General features: G+C 51.1%; 1 protein-coding gene and 1 long non-coding RNA gene across 2 annotated transcripts in view; one reads left to right on the plus strand and one right to left on the minus strand.

The window, feature by feature from the left end:
* LOC121834129 overlaps positions 1 to 25,289 on the plus strand; it is a 474,916-nt gene that overhangs the window by 157,141 nt on the left and 292,486 nt on the right. The window lies entirely within an intron of this gene.
* Positions 23,967 to 24,972, minus strand: LOC121834135. Its single transcript, XR_006077071.1, has 3 exons — positions 24,547 to 24,972; positions 24,136 to 24,224; positions 23,967 to 24,054 (listed from the first exon to the last, which is right to left on the minus strand). It is a non-coding gene; the product is annotated as an uncharacterized LOC121834135 (long non-coding RNA).

The following is a 25,289-nucleotide window of genomic DNA, read 5'->3' on the forward strand; positions in this document are numbered from 1 at the left end:
TAATAAAAATGACTAATGAAACCAACAACGTCCACAGGGTCATGCTTCAGAGCATTTACTTATATAACCGAGACTTGCACGATCGACTATCCGACGTTGAGAATGGTTTGATAGTCGTTGGGATCTTATCAATACTTCTGTTTTTTGCTGTCGTTTTTCTCACCTTTCTCGTATACAGAGAGGGCCCGTCTTTGATACATAATAGTAAATAAGAAATGGAACTACCGGTTCTCGAGCGATTAGACTTTTGGCAGGCGGACACAGAGCCGTCGCCTTCTGCATTCGGAGACTACATCGACGTCGGTTTGGACGTGTGCCGCTCCATAGACCCCACGATCCTGGTCTACGTGTCCCGGTACTTTGCGGAAAATCGCCACGTCCAAGATCCGCCCTGCGAACAGGTAGACGCCAAAGACATCGTCCTGGTGTTTACCTTCAAGGCCACGACCACCGTGGACGACGACACGCGCTACAAGATGACGATGGTCGTAAACTTTGTGAACGCCTGTAGAGACGTCGTAATATCCGACATGATGTACAGCCGACGGCAGATTTTTCTACAACTGGAATATAAAAAGAGACTGTACGGCGGTCGTTACAAGTTTACAAAGACTCTGGGCCTGATCGACTACGTACTCAACGGCTACCTCAATTCCAAATCGGGATTTTACCAAAATTTGCTACGATTATTACGACGTGTCCAAAGAAGACCGCGTAACAAAGACGATAAAGTACGTGGAGGGTCTAAAGTACAAGGGCGTCTACAAGCAACAGGATTTTGAAAAATTATCATCTTCGTGTGGCGAGCGCAAGTGGATGAATTTGAGAAACGCCGTCATTTGCAACGGCGTCGACACGAACAAGTACTATTGTTACGTCACATACCTCGGTTGGGACCGATATGACTTTTACGTAGTGCCGAGATAACCTTGACAGAAGACTACCGCCGTCTACGAAAAAAAATAGAATCGCGAAATACTCTACTCATCTACCCTCGCCTCCCCCCCTACACCGTCCACGCATGGTGTGATATTACGTGAGCGGCTCTCATTCGTCGGCTGATAACACGTGGGATTCTCCGACGCGACTGCTTGTACTTACAGCAAAGTTAACCCTACCCTCTCCCCCCACATCGCTTCGAGCCAGCCCGAGAGTAGCACCATGTCCATCCTGAAGAAAATTTCCACCGCCGACCAGTGGGCCTCCAACTACGAGAATCTTCAGAAGATGTTCTCGTATGACGATTTTTTTAAACCCTACGTGGATGTGCCAAAACATCTCGGCGCCGCCACGAAGAACGTCCTCCAATATTTTATAGAGTGCGGGCACATTGTCTCCGGCAATGACAACTGTTTTATCAAGAATTTTGTGGTCGCCTTCGCGAACCCAACCGTCGACCCGGTGGATCAACGCATAGTCGACGTGATTAATATCATAAATGCGTGCCATTATCTGAATGTCTTTGAGTTGGCGGTGACAAAGTACTATCTCTTGATATTTGTGCGGATCGTGCCGTCGAAACGGACGGATGCTGTCGAGCTGGGGAGAATACTCTGTTTTTTACACAGCGTCATCACCAGCTACGTGGGAAACCACCACGTCGAGTGGAGCGAAGACTGCGACGTGTTGGCCCCGCCGCCCCCGTCCACGATCCCCATGTACGAACTGGACTACAGGGGGTTTTTGGAAGTGGTGGACACTGACGTTTTCGTGGCCGAGTTGAGAAGCCAGCTCAACCGGGAGCGTCCATGGACGACCCTGAGGAAACTAGTCGTGAGACACGCCGACACTCCAAAATATTATCTCGAGAGGGTACGCAACTACGACCGTGCGGTGATTTACTAGGAAAATAAAAAGAAAACACTCGCAAACCAGAAACTGTGTCATTATTCCCACAAAAAACCAATCGCCCGGGTGGAAACGGGCGCATTCGTTCGTCTTTTCGGAAGGCAGTAAAGTTGTTCCCAACGCGTAACAATAGGCGCGGTAAAACGCTTTTCGAAATGGGCAAACACCTGCGCAGCGCAATTTTTGCTTTATACTAAGTCTTATATCGACCTTAGCACATCTCAATGTCAACGCTCTGGGACCAGGTGCATTCGTCTCTCCTTTCCGAACAACAGACTTCTGGAGGCGTTACCTAAGGCGGGGGTAAAACATTCGCTTTAAAAATAAAAATGCATAAAGTCGTTTCCAACGCGTAAAAATAGGCGCGGTAGAACGCTCTTCGAAAGGGGCAAACACCTGCGCAGCGCAATTTTTGCTTCATACTAAGTCTTATATCGACCTTAGCACATCTCAATGTCAACGCTCTGGGACCAGGTGCATTCGTCTCTAGCTCTCCGAACAACTAGACTTCTGGAGGCGTTACCTAAGGCGGGAGGTAAAACATTCGCTTTAAAATTAAAAATGCATAAAGTCGTTTCCAACGCGTAACAATAGGCGCGGTAGAACGCTCTTCGAAAGGGGCAAACACCTGCGCAGCGCAATTTTTGCTTCATACTAAGTCTTATATCGACCTTAGCACATCTAAATGTCAACGCTCTGGGACCAGGTGCATTCGTCTCTAGCTCTCCGAACAACAGACTTCTGGAGGCGTTACCTAAGGCGGGAGGTACAACATTCGCTTTAAAATTAAAAATGCATAAAGTCGTTTCCAACGCGTAACAATAGGCGCGGTAGAACGCTCTTCGAAAGGGGCAAACACCTACGCAGCGCAATTTTTGCTTCATACTAAGTCTTATATTGACCTTAGCACATCTTAATGTCAACGCTCTGGGAAAAGGTGCATTCGTCTCTAGCTTTCCGAACAGCAGACTTATGGAAGCGTTACCTAAGGCGGGGGGTAACCTAGGAACCCACCACGTCGAATGAAGCCAATACTGCGACGTGTTGGCCCCGCCGTTCCCGTCCACGATTCCAAAGTACGAACAGGACTACAGGGGGATTTTTGGAAGTGGTGGACACTGCCTTTTTTTTTTCGTGGCCGAGCTCGGAACCCAGCTCAACCGGGAGCGTACGTGAACGACCCTGCGGAAACTAGTCGTGAGACACGCCGACACTCCGAAATATTATATCGAGAGTGTGCGCAACTACGACCGTGCGGTGATTCACTAGTAAAATAAAAAAAAACACGCGCAAACCAGAAACTGTGTCTTTATTCCCACAAACACCAATCGTCCGGGTACCATGGGCTCGATTGAATAGTATCGACACGTCAGGCCGCCGGCGACGCTTCACAGGTGGGAGGGGCTGAGCTTGATACTATTGTAAAAATATTCTCGTGTTTATTATTCTCAAAATGAAATGAGCTCGTGCCGCGTAACGTCCTCTACCGTTGCTCGATCGGGCAATGGGATCCGGAACGTAGAGCGATGTTTGGTGACAGGCGTAGCGAGTCCACCACAGAGGGTTTCCGGTGGAGGAGGCCGGCTTAACGGCCAAGAGGACGTAGGTGCTGTCGTGAGCGCCGACGACCGAAGATCCCTTGAGTGGTATGGGGAAGACGACCTTGACCGTCCTGGGCTCGGTGAACTCTATAGGTTCCTCGTCGCGCCCCAGCCGTATCTCGACCACCTCCTTGCACATGGTCACGGTGCTATCTTCTTGGGAATCGTCGTCGACAGTCTTCAAAACTACGTCCGCGCACTTTTCCACCTTCCAGACGTATTCTCGACCGCCGACATCGGTCAGTTGGATCGACCGAAGGTCGCACATTATTTAGATCTTTTCCACCATGGCAGATATTTTGTCGACGAGTCCTGATTCCATTAGAAGACATACACGCACCACGTGGACTCCGCGCACGCCCTGAGTCAGGAGGTGATCTAGCGGAATGACAGCCGCCTTTAGGAAGGAGAAGTGCTCAAACACGCTAATGTGCTCCTTTATATAGTCGGTGTTCTTTTTCAGCACGTGACAGAGTTCTGGGAAAGGGACGTACTTGACGGCAACGTCTTTGAGCTCTACCGTCACCACAATCTGCTGCATGTAGGATACGTACTTGAGGTCGGGATGCTCGGCGCACGCCTTTTGCGCGATGTGTACGAGCGCCTCGACTTTGGCGAGCGGCTGCGTGTCCTTTCGCGTGTGAAGCGACACGACACGCCCCATGCCGCCGACTTCTCCGTTGATCTTGGCGGCGATGCGTTTGAGTCTGTGCGACGAGTTGTCGTTCATGAGCGCGATGCGGAGAATGCCTTCGCCCGATTCCGTTTCGCAGTGATACACCGAGTCCAGTCCGCACTTCTTGACGACGTTTTCGTAGACCTCTAGTTTGGACTTGTTTAGCCTCATAAAGTCCGCGAGCTCCTTGGCACTGAGGGGCTTATCTCCGTCGAATTTCGTGGCGATGGGCACGTTAATCAGAAACTGGAGACATTCGGTGCTAAAGAGAGCCGAAGCGCCAAATCTTCCGTCAACGTTGCACGTTATGTAATCGAGTATTTTGTCCAACCCGGAGACGCGCTTGTCTTCCACATCGCAAAGCGTTCGCACCGGCATGTTTTTATATAAATTAAAAACCAATTATGGAGTATGTCGTAGGGCTGCTGGCTTCTCTGCCTGCCGCGTATAATATACTGAAGAGGAAATTTAAAGGACTACCCGTATTTGTGTACATATATTCGAAAGAAAACCAGTGCGTTTTTTGGGATAACGTGGGTATGCGGTGGAACTCTCTAAATAATAGTTTATACCTGATGAGTGACGATTACAGTCCGGACAACCGCGGAACGACCGTCCTACTTTCGCCGGGCGAACTGGAAGTCGTGCACTCGAAGCGGGACAAGACAGCCGACGCGTACGTCCCTACGCACGAGAGCTCGCCTTATGCGAGCTCTCGGCTGCGAGGAGAAAATCTACGACGTCGTCTGGAATGGCGGTCAGCGCGTCGTCTACACTTCCATGGACCTGTTTCGAATGCTATACAACAAGGGCGTCTTTATTTGACGTCAAAGTTTGGAAAGTTGAGCGAGCACTTTAACAACCCGTTGAGCAGGCGCCTCGGAAGCCTGGCTCTGTACTCGTAAGGAGTCACGTCCGCCGTCGTCGGTCCGTAAATATGTAGCCACACCGAGTCTCGCTCGTCGCTTTCCGACGCCAATCTTCGGTTGGACGCGACGTCGTGGGGGCTTCTTCTCGCGTCGGGCGCGTACTTTACCATGTCCACCGGTACGTTTCGCGGTTCTAAATAACCCAAATTTCTGTTCATTGCAAACACGACAATCATGTTATCGTCGTGCGAGCGCCGCTTGTACGTTTCGTAATGTTCTCTGCGTACGCATCGTCTGATTCCTTTTCCGTAATTGCCGCATATTGCCTGCCCCGTGCATAGAGTCGAGCAGTCTCCGTCGTTGACGCAAGACACGTATTCCTTATCGCAATCCATATACTTTTTTGTTTGAAGAAGAGATGACCTTTAAAATTACTATACTCAAGGCTTCGGAAATAAACGGAGTCTATTTTCTGTGGGCTATGATACTGCTAGCATTTAGCGTTCTGGTTTTTTCGCTCACAATGTGCCGCGTCCTGTTTGCCCAAAGAAGAAAACGGAAACCGAAAAAGGAATTGAGTAAACGGGACAAGCTCGTAAACAGCATTAATAACGACAGCGACTTTTCGGACGACTTGTACGAGAACGTTCTATAAATAAAAATGGACATGTTTAGGAGTGCATTCCTGCCTTCTTCGCGAATCGACAATTACAACAATCCCCACAGCACCACCACGGCCGCAACTCCCCCTTTCAATACGACTGTGCATACAACTACGGCTCCCATGACCACTATTACTACTACTGCAACTACTAGTACTACTACTGCTACTACTAGTAGTAGTACTAGTACGAACCACAGACTAGACACCGTCCCACTGACGACACCCGACCAAAGAAACGTAGCATCTAATGCGACCATAGTCTACGACATGATGCTGGCATATTTCTGGAAAAACACCGACAAGAACAAGCGATCCGACATTTACGACAGTCTCACTCTCCGGAACGCGGTGACTTCCGCGAGCGACCATCGAGCCGGTAGCGAACGTCTCTTTAGAAAACACGTTTACGAGGTTTTGGGCAGAACCTTTCCCTGGATCCTTAGCGTCGATAACGCCCGCGTCTGCGTCTCGGACCAGAGATCCGTACTGCCCATCGAGATCCTCATTCCACGCAGGGCGGCCTACACCAACGAGAGCGCAGACTTGGCTTTTGTCGGGCGCGTCCTATACGACCAGTACAAATCGGTGATTGATCCGTACGATCACGTCACGTATTTGGTTAGGAATCACCCCAAGCTCGTGGAACGCTACCCCATGTTCTGGTCCTACGTGTTTCTCAAAAACGTTCCGGCGTACAACGATTACGTGGAAGGCGACTGGAGCGACGAGAAGACAATCTTTTCGAGTGAGACCTATCAGGCGGGCTGGTTGAATGCAGACGCAATAACAATGCTGGCAAGCACAGTCACGAATCTGCCCTTTGGCGGAACGGGTGGCGTCGGCGAAGAGCCCGTAGCCCTGGGCGTGCGCGCCATGTACAACCTGGAGTTATTTAGTTCTGCCTACAACGGAGACTACCTGTTTACGGCCGCCGCCATCCGCAACGCGTACAAGTTTGCCTACGACTCGTGCCTCTACGTTCCGCGCGGCGTGGCCACGGCCGAGCTCCGTTTGCTAAAGAAGAGGGAGGTCCTTCTGGGCGTGCGGCAACCCACCATCTCCGACGTGGTCAACGACATCAACAACGTCAAGACGTCGTCCGTCATGGTCTACCTGGACGGAACCGTGAGAAAGAAGCGCGGCGGGGGCATCGCGAGTGGCGGCGTGGGTTGCCTCAAGGCTTCCGGCCTGCAAGAGGACGTGGTGGAGAAAATTGTCGAGAGCGTCGAGTCGACCGTCAAGACCATACTACCCCGACTGTGCGAGACGATAGGAATTCCGAGCGTGATTGCCAACGCCATGACGGCAACGAAAAAGATTCGGCTACTAGACGTGCTGCGCACCGTGGACAACGTCCTCTTCCAACACAGCGACTGGGAAGAGAGAATAAACAGGGGTCTTGCCGCGATTCCGTCTCTGATCAACAACATAACCAACGAGCCGATCGTCAGCTTTGTGCCGAGCAAAACGGCATACACGCACGTACCCACAGGCAGCACCCTCGAACTACCTGGCTTTGACAACTCGATTGTGCTCTCCACTCATCTCGATCCCGAAACAAACAAGCGCTTCTGTCCCCTCAAGTTCATTTTACAAGAGCCCTTCCTCTATCTAAACAAGGGGAGCGGGCGTTACTTTACCCACTCGAGTGGAGGTCACCCGATGCCCTTCACCCAGGTAGAGGGATTACGCATACTGTATCACTTTCTCGTCCAATAAAAAAAAACACAACCTCCATTATTTGGCGTGACCTTGTGTGATGAGAGTACTTAAGCGTCGCCCTTCTACACACACAATAAACGTATTGACACCATGGGTATCCGAAATCTTTGGAATACACTCAACGCAGTTTGCAACCGCGCCGTCGAGGAGGAACTGGCACCGTTACTCGAGTCTTAGTTACAGCTCTTGGACGACCCCGGCAGTAACGTCGAGACGGCCACGAACCTCGTTTTGCGGACGTATTTTTCGCCTACGCCGTCTGCGCGTCACTTCGGCTATGAGAGCGTGACGTCCTCGTTCGTGATCGGAGAGTCGGCGCGCATTCAAGTCGTCGTCGACGGTAACATTTTTCTACACCACTGCAAACACTCGCTGACGGACCACCATCTCAAGACGTTTGCGGACAAGATCGATGCCGCACGAGCGATCGCCGACCGAGAGGAACGAGAGCGAGCGTGGGAAGCCTTGAACCTCGAGCTTATCAAACACTACGTTGGCGAGACCAACGGAGATCTGGTTGGCGATTACGTCGAAGACTATATCGAAGACGACGCGTTTGTTCTTCGAGATTTGGACTGGGACAAGGAGTACGAGGCGAGACCGGGCGAACGCTGCATCCGATACGACGCCTTCTTCACGACGGTGTTTCATTGCATATCTAGGACGGTCAAGAGGGTCGTCAAGGGGCTGTCCCTAAACAGGCGTGTGGAAGTTGACGTGGTGGTGGTGTTTGACGGAATGTCGCCGACGGTAAAGTGGCCCGAGCAGTACAAGCGTCGCAGTAGAGAGCTGGCCAACGTCATCAAAAACTCGTCTGGCGAGGACACCAAGCGAGTTCGGACCATCGAAAATTCGAGACTGCAGTCTGTCCTGAACGGAAGGCTCAAAAACTTGGCACGCTACGGCAAAGACGCCATGGCCACAATCTGCCGATTGACCGCGGCCTCGGACGTGATGCAGCACGTCAGGGAATATGCCACGCTTCTCGAGAACCCACTCTACGCCAAAGAGGTGATTGACGGCTACTCGAACGAGTCGGCTGCAGCGTACCAACTCTCGTCCTTTACGATCCTGCCGCCGTTCTACGTGGGGGAAGGCGACGTCAAGGTCGTGGACTCTTTAATGTGTCCGCCGCCAAACGACGAGCGCTGGGACGTGTCCGTCGTTGTCACCGACGATTCGGACATTCTCCTCGGGGTAGCTGCGGTCGTGGAAAAGATACCCTCGCGAGACGTCTACGTGTATTCGGCCCGCCAGTACAGCGAGAGTAAGAAGCGACAGGACGAACACAGGTTCGAGTTTGGCGGCGTGCAACACGCCGTGTCTCTGCTGGACAAGTCTCTTCCCAGTCGTCAGGCGGGTTACTACCACATCAAGGACGATTTCTTTACTCGCGCTGTACGCGTCAGTAGTTCCGATCTTCACCCGCTGTCGTTTGTGGTGCCAATCTTGCTGTACGGCGGCTACGAGATGCTCCCGTTTATGATAAGCTCATCTAAAAAGGTGGACGGCAAGAAGGTGGACCTGTTTCGCGCAATGATGAACGCCGCAACGAAGGAGACTAGCTTCTTTGACATTTTACTGGCGGCGGTCGATGCCGCGGCACCTATGGAAGGGTCCACTACGCGGAGGCGAGCGGCCGCAATGTCCAAGGACTGGCCCAAGGCGAACGAGCGTCGGCAGAAAGTAGAGGAGATTGTCACGAAATACCTGAAGCTGCTTCAGTACACCGCGCTCTACACCACGCAGCAGGACCGGCTAGCGTGGTACGTAAAGCCCGTAGAGTTTGTGTACGAAGACCGCGTGGTAGAGAGGGACGCGACAACAAACGCTTTCGTCACGCGACCGATCACGACCATGGGGCAGAACAAGGCGTGCCGCGTGAGTCTCGCCGACGTTGCGAGCGTCATAAGGGCCCTAAAGGCCAGCGACGCGTTGGAATCTGCGGTGGACATACGAGCTTACGTTATCGAATCTAGCGGCGAACACCTTGCGGTTTCCAGCGCCATCAAGGCGCTTTCGGCGCTCTACATGATGGGTGCTATGGAGTTTGATGACGACTACGACAATTGGTCGGACGTGGAAGCCCTTGCTGCCGTCTACAAGTGGTACGAGACCCGCTGTCTGTGTCCCTGCATCAAGACGATGGATCTACGACGCGTCTTGTGCATCTTTAGACAGAGCAGCGACTGGTCTCGCACGTTCACCACTAGCCTCATCAGACGGGCCTATAAGAAGAACAAGCGGCGACTGAGCAACCTTCGATTTCCTAGTTTCGACGCCATTTACAACGACATGTTGTGAATAAAAGAACGTTTGTTTGGACACACACACACACAGACGCACACACATAGAGACACAGATGTATAGCAGCGTGCAAGCTAGCGTAAGCGTTTATTTTAGGCAAAGCAGACAAACACAAGCGAAAGCGAGTCACTTCTTGTAATACGACACTTTGTAAATGCCATAGTCGTTGGTGGACGTAATGTTTGACTTTGTAACATCTTTTAATATCTGCAATTTCTGTATAGTGATGTAGTAGAAACAGTCGACGAGCCTCAAGACGACCAGATTGTGTAGACACATCCAATGCTTCTCGCAATAAAGGCGATCTGACACATACTGTCCGTCTTCCTTGGGTTTGATTTTGGCCACGAGCGCCGGTAGAGAGGTGGTCACCTCGTAGGTGCCGTGGTACGTGACTGGAATCACGTCGAAGAAGGATTCTTGTTCTTCCAGGGGATCGAAAGTGTAATCGAGTGGCAAAGTGGTCGTCTTGTCGTTTACATAGCTTTGCAGAACGTGGTGGAGAAAGGGTAGAATTGCATGCACGTTGTGATGCGCCGACGAGTGACGGACGTAGAGGTAGACGTAGTGCTTGGTGCATATCACGTCGTGCACCTTGAGATCGCGCAGCACGTTGATGAAGTTTATGCAGTCCACCACCACTCGGTTGGCGTCCTTGTCCCTGTATGAAAAGACGAGTAGATAGTGGGACGACGAGCTGTCTTTCTGACAACACTCTGCTCCCTCTACGACCGATGGGACGTTGTTTTGAATAAAGAAATTTGCGATAGCGATCCAGATTTTATAGGGTATCGATACCGAAAGGTCCAGTTCGCAATGGAGATAGTCTCGCAGGGTCCTCATTTTTTGTTGCGAAAAGATATCGACGAACGTGACCTGTTTCAACATTTTACTCCCTCGATCGTTCAAATCAGTCACCGAACCTTTTTGTTAATGTATATGGGGGCGTTGGCGGTTTTTTATTTCAAATGCACATGGGCACGTTGCTGTCGTCGTCCTTGCTGTGAGGCGCGGACGTGGATGGATTGGAGAGTAGCGGCGCCATCATCGTGGAGACGTCTTCCATGGTTTTACGGAGCTTGTCTGGCATCGAGTTGGACAACAGGTCGTCGCTGTCGCATATCAGTCTGTTGAGAAACTTTGTTTCGACCGGAACGATGACTTCCACGTCGTCGGCCACGGGCCACCTACAACGGGCTAGGAAGAGGCGCAAGGCCGTCGCCGAAACAAACTGCCCCCTAAACAGGTTGTAGCAATTAGACACGGAGGCAAAAGCCTCGAGTAGTTCCTTCTCGAGAAATTTCTTGTTGATGACGCTAATCTCGGTCTCGTCCTCGATAAAGAGCTTGATGAACATGTTCAAAAAGTCGGCCAGTACGCGTTGGTCCACCTCGCACGTGGATATGGCCGCCATGGCGCACTTTGCTCCGTTGGCGTCGCGCGTAGTGTGCATGGCAGTAGACATGGACGTGCACCACGAGATGATGGACGACGACACGCTAGGCGAGATGTGGTGTTCCAGACAGTTGGGCGACTGGACCCAGAGTAGAAAGTCGTTAAAGAAGCGCGAGTCGTACAGGTAGGTGTTTTCGCCGCGGTAGCTCCTGCAGAAACGCGTGTGATAAAACAGGTTGGTGGCCATCCGAAATAGCGCCGTGTTTGAGTAGGTGGCAATTTCTTCCTGGCGCGGAGTGGGTATGCCCTTGGTCATCTTGAGGCACTGTAAGGTGGCCCCAAACATGTCCGAGTCCATCATCTCAAAGTTTAGGCACTGTAGAAACAGACCGAGGTTACGGGGCGAGACGCAACAGGCCTGGCTGTAAAATTTGTTGAGCTCCTGCGTGCCCTGGTCCGACTGTTTGTGCACTTCGACGAAGCGAGAGTCCACGCGCCCGTTGCTCATGCACTGTTCTATGATGGAGGCGATGTTAAGGACCGACACCTCGGTGGCCGGCGCCTTCTCCTTCTGCAGGGCTAGCACGTAGTGGTTGGTACGCGGCACGGGGATCGTGTCGGAACTCTTCATGATGAGCTCGTTGTGGTCACGCAGCGTCGTAGAGATGGCCGGATCGATGATGTTGACGTCGTCCGTGACCCGCTCGGCCGGCATGACGGTCCGGAGCGTCATGTAGTCGGTGTCGCAGCGGTACACTCCGTTCTCGACGTTACTCGTGTACAACCTGTTGCTCTCTTCGACCAGGAGGTTGATGACGTCCTGTGGCTTGTTGTTTTGCGAAAACTTTACGCGAATGGCCCCGACAATGTTTTCGTTGACGGTGTGTGGCTGCGTGATCCTGTGCACGAGGCTGAGACCGTTGGCCACGTCGAGCCAGTTGTGGCCCATGGCGCTCTCAAACTGAAAGATGGGGTTGCACTTTACGCGCACCGCCGCGTAGTTGCACAGGGATACTAGCATGACCGCCGTAATCTTGGCTGCCGTCCTTGCGCCCACCGCCATACCGCGAGTCGCCTCGCGCGCATGGGAAAATATCTCTTCGATGTAGAGGAGTAGCAGGCGCAGAATGGCAGTAGCGTACGCGTCCACGTACGGCTTCAGATCCCTGATGACGCGCTGAGTGGTCGACGAGGAAGAGGTTTTCCTAAGTATGTTGAGACTGTTTCGTACGTATTCGATTCCCATTACGCAGTGAAATACTGTATTGTCATTCAGGAGCGTTTGGATGGCCATCTGATCCATGTCGACCGTCATCAGTATGTTACTACCGAGCTCGAAAACGCGAAAGAGCATATCTGCAACCGGTTCCACATCTCCGTTGGTCAGGAGCGTCGTGCGCGCCTTGGTAATGTGCTGCATGAGTTTCTTGGACGAGTAGCCGAGTAAGGTCGACGTGTCGTTCGGGAGCGTGGGCACGTATTTATCGCCATCTCTCCTGTAAGACACGTTTTGATTTCCCCGCTGCCGGAATACGGGTAATAAAATATCGGTGGCGTCTTCGTGATTCACCGAGTGTTGACATCGTCCCTTTTTCAACAGGTCTAAAAAATTTTCTGCGACAGACATTTTTATAATAAACAAAATTGCTACCGCCTATGTAAGGTCGACTCCGCTCCCAGTCGAGGTCAACCTAGATATGGAGAGAATATATATTGCGCACCGAGTAGAGGGCTCCTCTCATTATCGTCGCTATGGCGCACCTCGTTACGGATCCCATAAGCAAGGAAGTCGTGCGTCGCTTCAAGACGTTCGCCGAATGGCGACTTCGCACCAGAGCCACGCCTCGAGACTTTGCCTATGCCGGCCTAGAATATTGCGCTGACCGGAAACACATCTACTGTCGGCACTGCAAATTTCAAGTCGCCGAACAGGACTGGGAGACGCTCAGGTTTCACCCGATGGACCTTCACCGCCGAATGCCGTGCAAGTTTCTCGAGCAGTACAGGGACCCGCGGCTGAACGTAGCAAGGGTCGTGTCCGTCTTGCCGAGCTACTCTCACCCGGTCTACAAGAGATACGTCGACGAGAAGATTCGAGCCAAGACCTTTCACGATGTTCGAGGCCCTGCGTTCGCCAAGGCCGGCTTTTTCTGCTCGCACGACGACGAGCAGGGCTACCTCTCCCGCGAACAGATAGTGACCCGCATATTCGTTTGTTTCTACTGCGGGGTGCAAGTATTTTCGATCCTCGACTGCGAAGAAGACGATCCGTGGCTGCTACACGCCCGCAGGTCCCCCAATTGCGTGTTTCTACGAGGGAACAAGACCTATTACTACGTGCACGATGCAGTCGAAAAGGTTTACAGGAGCGAGATGTACTGGGCGTGTCACTTTCCCGAGATCGACGATCTCGTCAAGGACCCAAAGTTCCGCAACAGGACTATGAGTACTCTGTACACGGCCAACCTGACGCATCCCTTGAACGTATCGGCGATGGTGAGTGCCATTCGGAGCAGCAAGGCGACTCCGTTGGGCAGTCACACTCTGTTTGAGCCAGTGAACGCCCTTCCTTCGTTCGATCACAAGGCTATCGGTAGGTGGGGTAACTTTGTGATAGATAGCGCGATCTGTGATACGCACTATTCCGCTATAAAGTCACGAGACGAATCAACTAAGAGGTGCATCGTAAGCATGAAGGCTCCGGCTAACATTGCCTACTTGCCGTGCGGACACTGCGTGTCGTGTTTCGACTGCACCATATTATTCAAACATTGCAAGGCCCGTAGACTCAAAATCGACTTTATTTCTAGAGTCTACTTTGCTTAAGAACATGTCTTTCTACTGGAGACTGTTCGACCACGACCCGACTGTGGCCAAGGTGATGTCCGACTTTAAAACTTTTGCGACGTGGCCTTTGCGCAACAGTACCCTCACACCCAAGGACTTTGCCATGGCAGGACTCGCCTACGATCCGGAGAAGCGGATTCTCAGCTGCTCGATGTGCCAGCAAAGACTCAACTCTCTACTATCGTGGCCTCGGACGAAACACTTCCCCAAGGACTGCACGAATCCGACTGTGACGCACCGCTACGCACGCTGAGTCCAGACGTCTCGGCGGTGGTGACCGAACGAGCGCTTGCCTTTAGGCCCGAGTTTCAGACTTGCACTGCGAGGTTCGCCTCCTTCGACGCTCGGCCGAAAGAAGAAGACGTCTTTGACGTGGATTACATGGCATCTGCGGGATTTTATTACCTGACCGATCGGACCGTGGAATGCTTTTGTTGCGGACTTCGGTTGCTTTCGTGGGAAGCCGACTACGACGACCCAGTCGAGGAACACGCCAAGTACAACCCTCGCTGCCCCTATCTTCGATTGTGCGCGAGCGTAACCTACATCAAGGAGGTGTCCGACGTGTATAGAAATAGCGATTTATTTTGGTTGCTAGAATATACCAAGGACATTGAGTTTGTCTCAAACAAATACAGCCTAGACTTTATAACAGCATTGGCCACTTCCAAGTTTGATCTTTCCTGTCCGAACAAGCTAAAGTCCTTTCTCGAAAACAGCGATTCTTTTTCGGCGCTGAGCGTAGGACGTCCGTATCCCACGCGCATCGACAAGACGAGCATCTCCATGAAGCGGTCCGATCCGTCCACGACGATTTGCGTCGTCTGCATGAACTGTCCGGTGTGTATAGTTACTTTGCCCTGTGCCCACGCCGCCTTATGTTTAAATTGTCTATTTCCAATGATTTACAATTCGAGAGAGCAATCTGTGTGTTGCCTTTGTAAATCTGCAGTGAGTGGAATGTATCGAATTCATTAAATAAACTATTTGTACTGGCACTAGTGTAGTGTGCATGCAAAAGAACGATTCGTGACTCAAAAATATAAGCACGCGAAATATTTATTTTCAAGCATAACTCAGTCGTCTTCTTCGCCCATTGAGTCTTCTCCTTCGTCGTAGTTGAAGGTGTTTAGGACGATCGGACCCAGCATTCTGTCGTCGTCCGATTCGAGATATTCGTCGGCGTCACTGTCGTAGTCGTCACTGTAGCCGTCGTCACCGTCACCGTCGTCACTGTCGAGGTCTTGGTACTCGATGTCACCCACAACACCGTCCACACCTTCGATAACGTCTAGGTCGGTTGGCGCAATGTTTCTTAGTGACGGAGACACTGTGCTAGAAATACACAAAGTGTATTCACCAAGGTAGACGTCCTTGTTGGGGACGTCTCTAGCGGTGAGTAGTCAGTCTTCGATGCACGTTGAGAAATTGGTGAAGCGTTTCTCGGCGTATAAATCCGAGTCCGGTCATGCAGAGGCTCCGTATGCCAACGTCGATGATCCTCTTTTCTGCGAGATACATCAAGGCTTCGTCGTCTAGGTCTAGGCACGATCAATCTGCAAGTGAGTCAAATTAGGTAGACCGTCCGCTAAGCACTTTACAGAGTCGTTGGTCAAGCCGGGTGCGTGACGTAGGAGCAAAGTCTTGATGTTCGGGTAGAAACGAACCAAATCACTGACGTGGCGGTCTCGCAGCATTGGATAGTGCACCAACTCCAAGAATGTGATGTGCGTAGGAAAGCTTCTTAATATTGAAATTTCGGTATACGCACAGTGAATTTGCCCTTCCACGTTGTCCCAAGCGTAGCCCTCTTCTTCGTGGTATATACTAAGCACCACTGTTTTCCAATCCACCGCGCTTGACACTCTGGACTGAGCGAACACTTGTACGCAGGTGTCGGCCAGCGGGAGAGATGGGGACCTGTCTAGTCGAGCCATTGTCGCTTTGGGTTATAGGGTAGTAGTCGTGTCGTGTCGTGATGTCGGGGGAGAGGGTAGGGTTAGCTTTGCTGTAAGCGTAGTACGTGCGAGTACATATATATATATATACCCTCACTCGCTATCTGAAAACGGAGATAACGTTTCGCTACAAAAAACAAAATCGTACATTTCCTGACTCAACTGATTCGAAGCGCAAAAGACAAAGTGCGTCACGTTATCTTTAGAGGCGAAGAGTTCCGTCGTTATCACCAAGATAGCGTATATAGATTCGTTGTTCTGCAATATCACTCGAAGGACAGCTCGACTGGCGTTTCTTATTCCAGTCAGACACAAACTCTTGAGTCGACGCAAAGGAGCCAGATGAATCAATCCCTCGTTCCTGATACGGCCACCGTTGTTGCTGATTTGAAGATGTTCGAGAGATTGAGCGTAGGTCGCCAAGTATTGTAGAGCAGAGTTTGACAATAGGGGGGCGTTCCTCAGGAGTATGGTCTTGAGGTGCGTATACGTACAAACAATGTACAACAATTGTGCGTCCTCCAAGGTCGGATAGTCGACAAGGTCCAAAACGGTCAGAGCGTTCGCGGACACATGAGAAAGTTTACAAATTTCGGAGAACAGGACGACCCTCTCTCGTTCAAACTCTTCCTCATTTGAGTCTTCCGAATAAACGTTGGCCACTACTCTGCTCCAGTCGAAGGTTCGCGATTGATCAAACTTGGTGGCCTCGCGATACACTTTGGACACGCTGGATGCTACTCCGGTCATGTTCTACGTTTGTCGACGCGCTTCGGCAGGCGCGCGTATATATACGTACGTTTTGTGTATGTAGAAAAATAAAGCCTCTCGAATGATTGTTTGTTTATTTCAAAAAAGACACGTACTAGACGTTGCGCAAAGCTCGCATAATGTGATCGCTTTCGGTGTAGTATCTCTTGTACTTGTAGCGCCTGATCTCGTCACTGACGTCGTCGTCACCGTCGTCACCGTCTTCAGCGTCGTCGTCGCTATCCACGTTGCGCTCAGCGTAGTCGTCGTCCGAATATCCGTGAAACTTGGGCTCATTATTATTATTATTATTATTTGTCTCGTACACCGTCCGTCTGGTACGCAGAGTCGATTTGTAGCGGCCTCCGCCGGTCGAATGGAAGAAGCTATCCGTGGACGGACCCAGCGGTCTCTTTTCCGAGTCGTCCACGATCCTGTAGTTGGGGCGATTGGAAACGCGATACTTGAATTCCTTTCGCACGTTGTCGCGCGCGTTTGGACGAAACTTTGCACCAGACTCTCGGTGCACGATGTTGTCGGAATAATACGTGTCGTGCGTGGGCAATTTTGTAAAGTCGCCGTTTATTGTCCTATACAACTCGCCTAGCTCGACCATCTCGTAGGCCACGACTATGGTTTCCAGAAAGGACGGCGGTGGGTCGCGAATCACGTCGATCCACTGCCCCACCTTGATCGAGCGGCTGGTGACCACGTCGTGAAACTTGCTAGATATCTTGTCAATGTTTACGTCCACCAAGACTCCCGAAACGTAGGGCGAATGATTATCTCCGGTGGTCCTACCGACTTTGGTTTCCAACAGGGCTGCGCCGTTGCTTCTCGCTTTAAACACGGGATAGAACGAGTTAGATCGAATAGCCTTGGCCGTTTCGGCGTACTCCCTTCCGCACATGACGTCGCCCTTCTTGTTACGCACGGGCACTATCGAGTACATGTCATTCAACACGTGAACTGGAAATTGATTGACGAAAATTGGGGCGCTGCGCTTGTGCATCTTAAAGACCTGAAAGTCTCTGATCACGTCGTTGGCAAGCTTTATGAGAGGGTTCTTGTCCGACCGCAACCCCTCGTGAGCGCTCGTGAGAAACCTGAGCAGGCTCGGCGGGAGTTGGTCGAAAGAATAATCCACGCGCACTTGATACATTTTTTTATTACACGGGATACATGTACTTGGAGTCGCTGCTGGTGTTTCTGGACATTGTTCGCCTACCGACACTGACGCTGCGACCGAGTCGGCCTCGGTTGATGGAAATGCTACGGCTCCTCCTGTTGCCGACGCTGCGACTCCTCTTCCTTCCTCTTCTTCGACCCGAGGAGAGAACGCTCCTACTCCTACTCCTCCGCCGCGCGACGCTTCCGCTCCTGCTCCTCCGCCGCGCGACGCTTCCGCTCCTGCTCCTAGTCCTCCGCCGCGCGACGCTCTTGCTACGACTCCTCCTCGTTCTTTGACTCGATGGTCGAATCTTGTCGAGGATCGCGTGAGTTATCAGCGCGTGCCTGGCTCGATTGATCGGACATGACGCCGGCAGTCGGTGTTTGCGAGCAAAGGCCTGAATTAGTTTCCCCAATAAAAGTTTCAGGTAGGTTGGACTCTGTCCTCGTTTAACCCGCAGGGAGCCGAGAATGCGCCTTTGATCTTCCTTGGTGAAATGTTCGAGGCGATACGGCTTTCTCTTATCGAGTCTACGACCGTTCCTGTTGCATCTCGAACACTTTGTTCTGGCGGTTCGTTTCGAGAAACCGCACTTGGAACATTTGACCATTTTTATTTACTCGTTAAAAGCCATGCCTCTCAACAGAGCCTCGACATTTTCTGGAACGCGCGTCGGAAGACGCTCTTTGTTCTTGAGTTTGTTCACGTAAGAAGAGACCTTGACGGCGATGGCGTTTTCGCGAAACGTTGTCGAAAGCGGGTGCTTGGTGACAGAGTTGTGGGTGACGACTCCCTTTTCAAAGTGTTCGCGGACGTCGCGGGGTATCTTTCTAAACTTGTAGCGTTTGGCCAGAACGTTTGTCGGGTACTGCGATATGTCGTACTGACGCTGCTTACAGTATTGTACGATCGCCTTTTTCAGAAGAAGGTTATTTAGCTGAGTCTTCAATTTCGGATTAGGAGTAAAGGACTTTTCAATTTCCAATCGCATGTCTGTCGGTAGACTACTAATGTCCGGGACTTTTGTCAGGGAATAAAATCCCTCACCCGTCTTCTTTGTCCGGCGGGCGCCGGTCCGTCGACGCTTATTCTTCATTCTCTCGAAACGAACGAACGTGGATATGTTTTCAAACAGAGCGTCTCATAGGGCTCTCGTAGGTTTTTTTTGCTCGTCGTCCATGATCATTCGGATGGCCGTTTGAATCCGCAAGTATCGCAACACGTCGCCCGTGTACAGGTGTTGATATGGTTTATAAACGACGGCAGTGTGTTCCCAAATGTCTTCACCAATCACAAAGTCCTCGATGAATTTCCTCAATATTTTTTTCTGCGAGTCCGATTCCATCATTTTTATAATTGTAGTATCGAGGGCCCTCCCTCGTAATCCATCACCGCATCACACAACGCTCGAGCGTTCAAGTCGCGATCTCTGGACAGTTCCTCGGCCAGGCTCGGTTCTCGTCCATACTTTTCTTTAAATTCGACTCGCCACTGCCGCTTGCAGATTTGCTTCTCCACGATGTCGACCCGTTCGTAGCACTCGACGTCGATTTTGTTGTCTTTCAACACGACGTTCATGACCCTGTAGTCGTCTCGGCGCAGCACAAAATTTATAAACTCGATCACGTTGCGAAAGGCAACGTCCACCCTGGTCATGCGCTTAACTGCCACGAGCGCCTTGTAGAGGAATTCGCGTTGGCGCAACGCGCCGAGTTCCTCAAAGGCGCGTTCGAGTTTGTAGGCAAAACCCTGATCTACCGTGTAATGGTTTAAGGTCTCGATCGTCATAGGGCCCAAGATTTCTCTAAACTGTCGCCTGATGGCTTCCACCTTGTCCGCGTTACTTTCGGCCAGTTCAAAATTGTATTGCGGAACGTGAAACGGCGTCACGCCGGAATACCGGGGGGTTTCTATAGCGCTCGATGCCGGTGACTCCATCATTCCGTATTCTTCGTTTGTAAACAACATTGCGCGGTCAGAGGCGTCGTCCAATTCCGAGTCCCTTTTCTTTCTAGCTGCGGGATGGGTAGGCGACGAAACGGGTGGTGGAGACGCAGACGACGACGAGGCGCTATAACTATCGAGTACCAGATACTCCGCGTCTTCGTCATCAGAGAATATGGGTGGTGGTGGTGGTGTTTGAGCTGCCCTCGCGGGTGGCGCTTGGGGTGGTGGTGGTGGTTTTTGAGCTGCCCTCGCGGGTGGCGCTTTTGCCGGTGGTGGCGGTGGCGGTGGCGGTGGCGGTGGTGGTGGTGTTTGAGCTGCCCTCACGGGTGGTGCTCGGTGGGGTGGCGGTGGTGTTTAAAAATAATTTGACATAAATAAGTGCTTTTTAGAGGCCTAGAGCTCTCTAAGAAGCCTCTATGAGGCCTAGAGGCCTTCTCTGCAAACCACTTCTCAAATCGCTCTAATGACACACCAAAGATGACAATGTCGCACTTAAAGTGTACCTTGTAAACGGAACCTTTTCGCCCAACTGGGAGTCCATGGCATTCATTTCGTCCTTCTATGGCATTGAACATGTGACATGACACCTGCGATTCTCATTACATTTTTTACGTAACGGATTTCTTTTAATCCGTTACTTTTTTATTGAAGACCCCCCCCCCCCCACTTTTTTTTTTCTAAAGGAAGGGTTGTTTTTATTTTGGTAAAGTCGAGCTCAGTGACACTCTCACGCGCAAAGCGAGGCTTGGCACCCTTCAGTTCCGCAAAACCATTTTTGTTTTCAACACCAAGCCCCTAAATTTATATTTGTTTAGACCCTAACAACAATGTAAAAAAAAAAAGAAATAAAAAACATTTTTACACAAAAAAAGGGGGGGGGAGTGGGGTCAAGTTATATCCGCTTTTTTTAGACCCTTTGTTTTTTTCTTTGCTATAGAAGGCGGGAAGAGGACACCAAGTGGGTGTATGCCTCTTTGAAAAGCTCGAGGCGGTAAGTGCACAGACAAGAATTAACAATGTCCTTCTCGGTTTTGAGTGACTACGACCATTTTCATTATGTTACAACACCAGACAATGCTCCGTATACCCTAAAATTCACTAAAAAGAGATGTGATATTTATTATTATTTATTTACATTGTACCTACATCGCCCTGTGGGCATTATTGTAGGGGGGTTTTAGAAAACATTATAACAAGTGGAAAAAGAAAACGTCATTATCATCAATGGACACAACATCTTCCGGGAGATCGTTCCACTCTCTCGCGGTTTTGACAAAAAATGAATTCGCAAAACTGTCAGTCCTGTAAGTGGGAACAGCAACCTTTTTAGAATTATCACAACGGGTAGAAACGTAGGATGGCTCCATAAGATAAGTGGCTTTATCAATTCCTGTTTTGTTGTGAAAGACACGGTGGAAAAATTTTAGTCTTATTTTTTTTCGTCTACATTCGAGTGTTTCCCATCCCAGCATGGCCTTGGTATCTGTAACACTAGCATAAGGGTCATAGTTGTTCAGTACAAAACGCGCGGCCTGATTTTGAATTTTTTCTAGTTTATTGATAAGGAAGTCGTGATAAGGGTCCCACACAACGCACGCGTAATCAAGGATCGTTCTTACCAAAGAAAAATAAAGTGTTTCTTTGACGTTTCGCGACGCGGATCTAAAATTTCGACGGATAAAATAAAACATTTTACTAGCCTTTCCGATTGTACGTTCTATATGGCTGTTCCATTTTAGGGAATCCGCAAATAGCACTCCTAGGTAAACATACTCCGACACAGTACATAAAACAGTCCCGTTGATTAGGTAGCTATAAGAATCGTGCAGCTTACTTCTCGAGAAACGAATATGTTTGCATTTACTTAAATTTAGGCTCATTTTCCATTGATTGCACCAAGAAGATAAAATATTTATGTCGGTTTGTAACATGGCCAGGTCGTCTGACGTGTTTATTTCCCTGTACAATACGCAGTCGTCGGCGAACAGTTTAATATGAGACTGTATGTTTTCGGTGATATCATTTATGTATATGAGAAAAAGTAAAGGCCCTAAGACACTCCCTTGTGGCACTCCCGACGTAACCCGAGTTGATGTGGATATAGTACCGTTTAAAACAACCCGCTGCTCACGACCTTCTAAATAATTTTGTATCCAATTCAGGACGTTGGGATCTATGTTTAGCAAAGCCAATTTATACAATAATAACTGAGGGGAAACCGTGTCAAATGCCTTTCGAAAGTCTAAGAACACGCAGTCGACATATTTCCTGCTGTCTACACCGCAACACAGAAATATGTGCCAGACCTCGTTACTGCAGGAGGTAGTCAGATGACTGTGGTTGATACACAGGTGGTGGGTACGTATTCCACCCCAGATGCCGCACATGAGCGGAAAGTGCAAACTATAGTGTTCCAGAGCTTCTGGATATTATTAAAGGGGCCAATAGTGTTGCACCGGTTGTGACTAGTTTGACTATCACATATATATCAAGTGTTTGGTCGCCAAAAAGTGCTGCAGCTCTTACCAATCTTGGGTTTGGTAGACGGGATTTTAAGGTATTGACTATACTTTGCCTTCGGGGGGGGTCAGGTGCTTTCGTCGGCATCAGCAGATGACCTCCGTGGTGCACGGGCGATGAAGCGCCCCGGCGGTTGTGTGTTGCCATGGGGCTATTGGTGGGTCCCTCTCCCTTGGAGAGGATAAGGACTTCCAGACTTCATGCCAAAGATCAGCCTGATGCCTCTGCGAAGGGGTGGGCGAGGAAACGATTTTTGTGCACAAGTCCTACTCGTTAAAAAAAAAAAAAAAAAGCCAAATGCCTTGGGTATTTTGTGGGTAAACAGAAAGTCAGCTTCGTTTCGGCTGCGTTTGGTTAGCGAGCCGAGTTCCCGGCGATCGCGCCTTTGGCCAGGTCCGCACGCCTCCACGACTATTGCGTGCTCCCGGACACCGCCGGGTACCCCCCGCTGCTCTTGGAAGATTCTCAAGTCCGCCAGCGCAGTTTCAGCACCTCTCCAAACGTGTGAGCAGCCGGCCGCTGAGGCTTTCTTCACCCCTTAACGGTCACTCGTTTTTTGGCTGCTGGAGTTAGTGCTAGGCGCTAGTGGACCGCTGGTTCCTACACTAAACATTTTTTTTTTCAGTCTCCGTGCGTCGAACCACGCACAAAAGTCCCTGGTCCCACTGCCATCCTTTTTTTTTCTCGTGGCAGCTCTGCCGGTTTCCAGTTCGAACTTTGCACGCGAACTCGGAGCGCATGCAACTTTGTTTAGTTGCGCCGGCCATCAACAGAGGGCAACACGTTCCACCCGTGGATTTCACCACCTCTGTTAGACTAGCAGCAGAGAAAAACGTCTTTTCACTTTCCTTTCCTTTCTTTTAGCAACATTTGTAGGTTTTTTGTTCGTAATCAAGCGCAGTTCGGCACTTTGGCGCAATAAACATGGTTTTTGGGGTTTTTTTTTTGTGCTTCGGCATGCAGCCCTGTGGATCGGATCTACGCTTTGGGGCTACGCAGGGCACCACTAGCTGGTTTTCACTACATGTAGTGGCGTAGTCTGCAGGACTAGTATAATCTAGTGCTCTAGGGAACTTTGTACCTTTTGAACAAGTTACTGTGGCCTGTACAGCACAGGCCACATTACCAGGCTCTCCCTCTCGGCCTCACAGCCTACACTTAAATACAAATACCCTGTGTCGCAAGCGGCTGGGGGAATAGTGCTTCATATTTTTTTTCCTATTTATTTCAGCATGTCAGGGACTCATCCATCACCTAGCGTGTTAGCAAACCTTTGAGAGGCTGTATCCCTCAGAGGAGATTGTCTGCCACCTGTGCGACAAACGACTAACTTCTCGCATCTCTCTGGGGGGCACTACGAACATGTTCATAGTTGTCACTTCGTACGGAGGTGCTTCTATTGCCTCGCCAAAAAGTACACCAAGAGCACCTCCATGTCGTCTCATTACACAAGGTGTCGGAAGAAACCATTAGTATCGCCCACTTCAACCGTAGTGACGAACGCCGACTCACACAGTGTGGCCAGCAACGAGCTTCCGCAGGCTTCCACTCCTTCCCCTGCAAGTCACACCGAGGAGAAGGAGCACCCAGAGTTCTCCCGGGACTCCAAGAGGGCAGACATGTCGATGCCCTTCACAACCAGCACCCCTGCTTTGCGTCTCCCACCAGCAGGTGACTGGACCACGGAGGACGTCAGGACTTTGGCGGTCCAAGAATTGTCGATGCCCGCCAAGATGAAGTTTACCAACAAAGAACTCGCCAAGGGGTACGCAGGGGTACCTTGGCAAACCATCAAGGGCATCAGGGGGCGGAAGTTGTACAGGGACTTGCTACAGCAAGAACAGCTGCGGAGCAGGTTACCTCGGCCGGACTCCAGGGTTCCTGCACATGGTGAGCCCCCCACTGCCACTCCAGGGGGACCACTGCCATCAGTGCAAGATTCCTCCGGCCTGCAGATGGACATACCCTCATCACCCCTCACCACGCCAAGACCACAGCGGTGAAGCGAGAAGTCCATACATCATTCTCCAACCCCGGTCACCCCCCGAGATATCCCCCCTACACCGGAGGCAAGGCCCTGGACAGAGAGGGACACTCATGCACTCGTGCTGTGCAAGCTCCAGGCTTCTCTGTGCATGCGTAGTGACGAAGAGCTCGCTGCATTGATGCTAAGAAGAACATGGCAGAGCGTCCGGGACTACCGTCTGATGCCCCAGTGCGCAGAGGCGATGCGCAGGGAGCTCGGCACGCGACGGGGAAAGGATGTCTCACCCTTACTCCGAACTTCATCCCTTTGTGGCCCCTCGCCAGACACCCCGCCAACTGTCATCGTTCCTGGTCCCTTTGCTAAATCCATCATCGCAGAGGTCACACGTACATTGGCACCGCAAACTCTCTTCCACCAGCAGAGTTCAACGCGCGGTGGACCGTCTCGGAACTGACGGCACTGGCCAGGGCAGAGATCACCTGCAAGGACCACCCTCATATGAACCTTGCTTTTGCCAGGGTATTCACCACCCAGTCCTCACAGGGAATCACAGGGCAGCGAAATACACGCCATTACAAGGAGATCCTGGAGACCTTCAAGGCGGCGGCACACAAGCAGCCGGTTCCTATTCAACCGGTCCGCGTTCACGACGCCGGATCTGCCTGGGTGCGTCTGCAGCCCGCACCAGGAACCCCTGTCACCATCGCTCAAGGGTTGCTGGACCCCATCCAGATAGGAGAGGACCTGGGGAGAGGGGAGGCACCGAGGGCAGCAAGAAAAAGAAGCGTCGTCTAGCCAAGAACCGTAACCAGCGCCGTAACGAACGCTATGCAGAACATCAACGGCTGTACAGTCTGGGGCCTAAGGTGCTCGTCGACGAGTTGGGGCTGGACTGGGCTGACCCAGCAGTCCTCTTCTCGGAGCTCCACCGGGTCTACGACCTTCTCATGTCTACACCATCAAGACCGGTTGACGGGTTCATAACATCCGAACAAGTACTCAACGTAGAGGTGGAGCCGTTCACCGA

This window comes from Ixodes scapularis, unplaced genomic scaffold, assembly GCF_016920785.2.
Source record: "Ixodes scapularis isolate PalLabHiFi unplaced genomic scaffold, ASM1692078v2 ptg000597l_1___fragment_1__unscaffolded, whole genome shotgun sequence".
Taxonomy (NCBI): Eukaryota; Metazoa; Arthropoda; class Arachnida; order Ixodida; family Ixodidae; genus Ixodes; species Ixodes scapularis.